The sequence below is a fragment of the Myotis davidii genome, unplaced genomic scaffold, assembly GCF_000327345.1.
Source record: "Myotis davidii unplaced genomic scaffold, ASM32734v1 scaffold1318, whole genome shotgun sequence".
In the NCBI taxonomy this organism is placed as follows: Eukaryota; Metazoa; Chordata; class Mammalia; order Chiroptera; family Vespertilionidae; genus Myotis; species Myotis davidii.
Genome location: NW_006289719.1, coordinates 111,134 through 113,717, shown reverse-complemented (window position 1 = coordinate 113,717; position 2,584 = coordinate 111,134).

The following is a 2,584-nucleotide window of genomic DNA, read 5'->3' as shown; positions in this document are numbered from 1 at the left end:
TGTACATTGGTTGCGGGCACAATCCCCAGTGGGAGGTGTGCAGGAAGCAGCTGATCGATGTTTCTAACTCTCTATCCCTCTCCCTTCCTCTCTGTAAAAAATCATTAAAAAACATAAAAAAATAAAGTAAATAAGACTAAAGAATAGAGGAAGGAAGACTATTAAAGAAATAAAGAAGAAAAAGTTTTAAAAAGGAATACAGAGGAGAAATCAGATTGACACAAAATAAGAAAATGAAAAAAACATGAGAAAGCAGGGGGAAAAGTAAAAAAATTGAGAAGGAAAAGGGAAGAGAAAAATTAGATATATGAAAGAAACAATAGAGACTAAAATAATAAATAATTAGACGCAGAAGATAAATAAAAGACAAAAAAGGAAAGAAAAGGGGCAGAAAAAAAGTGAAGTGATGTTTGTCTCAGTAGAGTTTAGTGCCTACTCCTCTTCTGATGACTGTGGGTGACTGTTCTGTTTGCCAGTTCTGGGCTTTCTGCAAGGTACTTAGGTTTTAACCACTGTCAGAAACTGTCCTTTGGCTTTCAGCAACCTTTTTAAAGCTCCAAGCAATCCACAGTTTTTGTCTGTGTCCACAACTTGACTGCACACGGGAGGGGCCAAGCTGCCCTTAAAGCAGGTTTGTTAGCAGCATGGGACACAGGGCTGGGTCAGCAAACTTCCCTAGGTTCTCCAGTCTCTGCCTTCTGCCTTTGTCTGCTGGCCAGCTGTCAATATTAATCACGCACAAGTCTGTTTCAGAAAGGGCTTTAGGGGGAATTGGGAGTACAGACTTCTGGGTCTCCTGTGTGAGGGAGGTGCTGTTCAGATTTCAGGGAAAGTGGTGTGTATATTTCCCTGTCCTAGAGCTACTCCTTTCAGAGTGTCCCAGAGTATTATTACTCTGCCCTCGGCTAGTGGAGATCCCTGTCAGCAGTCCAGTGGAATCAGCTGGAAACCTGGAGTTCTTATCAGTTCTCCTGTGAGGGGGAAACACCAATCAGGTTCCCAAAAGGGGGTTGGATGGCCCCACCCCAAGTCCAGTTACTGATGCTTCCTTAGACTCTTCAAACCTGTAGACTTGGCCTCTGTTGCCATCTCCTCTGCAAAAGTGGTGATGCAGGGAATGGCAGTCAGGGCTTCTGAGGTTGTGGTGGGCTGTATCACCTAGGGTGGTTTTTTTTCCCCTGAGCTGTGACTTCTGGAAGGTACCTCTCAAGAAAAATGGCCGTTTTGGTTTTGGGGGCATGTAACTGAATGCAGGGCTCCCAGCTGCCTCTTTTCCATATCTCCCCCTAATGCTTCCCACCCCAGCACCTTGAGTCTGCACCACTATCCCTCAAGCAAAGGCTAGGATGAGTAGCTGTTAATGAAACTCCTGCTGTGCTCAGGGTTTAAGAAAAAGAAAACACAAACAAACAAAAAAACCCACGAAGGCTTTCTCTCAAATGAGCTCTGGTCTACTAAGCCCAGCCTGGTTTCTGGGCCCCCATCTTCTCAGAAATAACCCTCTCAATAGCGGAGCAATCCCTCCTTACTCTCGACCTGCTGCCCTGTGAAAGCTTGTCAGCCCCTCTCATGACCTCTCCCTTCCTACCAGTCTCCAGGTGTTTTCTGTCCTTCCTTGATATAAATCTTCTCAACTGGACCTCAGTAGGTAATTTCAGGTGAATGTTCCCCAATTTAGTTTTATTTCCAGTCTGGCCCTGGGAGGAGGTGCAAGGAAGACCTGTCTATTCAGCTGCCATTTTCTCTCCCTGCCTCAAATAGGTCTTTTTAAAGAACATGTCTTTATTGATTTTTTTTTTCTTTTAGAGAGAGAGGAAAGGAGAGGGAGAGAGAAACATCAGTTGACTACCTCCTGCATGCCCCCTACTAGGGATTGAGCCTGCAAGTGGAGCCTGATTTAGAATCGAACCCATGACCTTCTGGTGTACAGGAGACGCTCAACCAACTGAGGCACCCTAACCAGGGCTGAGTAGGTCCTTTTTAATTGGCAAAGTCAAGTTCTTCAGTTCTGGGATATGTGGATGAAAAAGGAGTTTTGTGGGAAGTAATCTCACAGGGTAATCTGATCACAAATTCCTAACTGGAGGTCATGATGGGTATTCATGCCCCAGTAATATTATTTCTTTAGTAAAAAGCTTTATCTTTACCTTAAGCAAGCCCTAACCATTGTTTCTGTGCATTTAGATTCACACATGTTTAACAGACCCTTTCTTATAACGCAGGCAGGGTGAAGGTGGGGAATGTTGGTCAGCAGGCAGTGTAAGGTCATCAAAATAATTTGGTTTATCCCTGCCAAGGCATTAGGGTGAGTTAATTAAATGGTTGACCAAATATAGCAGGCTAATTTTTAAGTTGGTAATTTTGTATGGCCTTTGAATGATACAAATATCCAAATGGCCCTTGGTAGAAAAAAGGTTCCTCACCCCTGTTCTAAAGCATGTCCACCCTCAAAAGAACACTTAATTTTTTAAAAATATATTTTATTGATTTTTTACAGAGAGGAAGGTAGAGGGATAGGAGTTAGAAACATCGATGAGAGAGAAACATTGATCAGCTGCCTCCTGCACACTCCCCTGGGGATGTG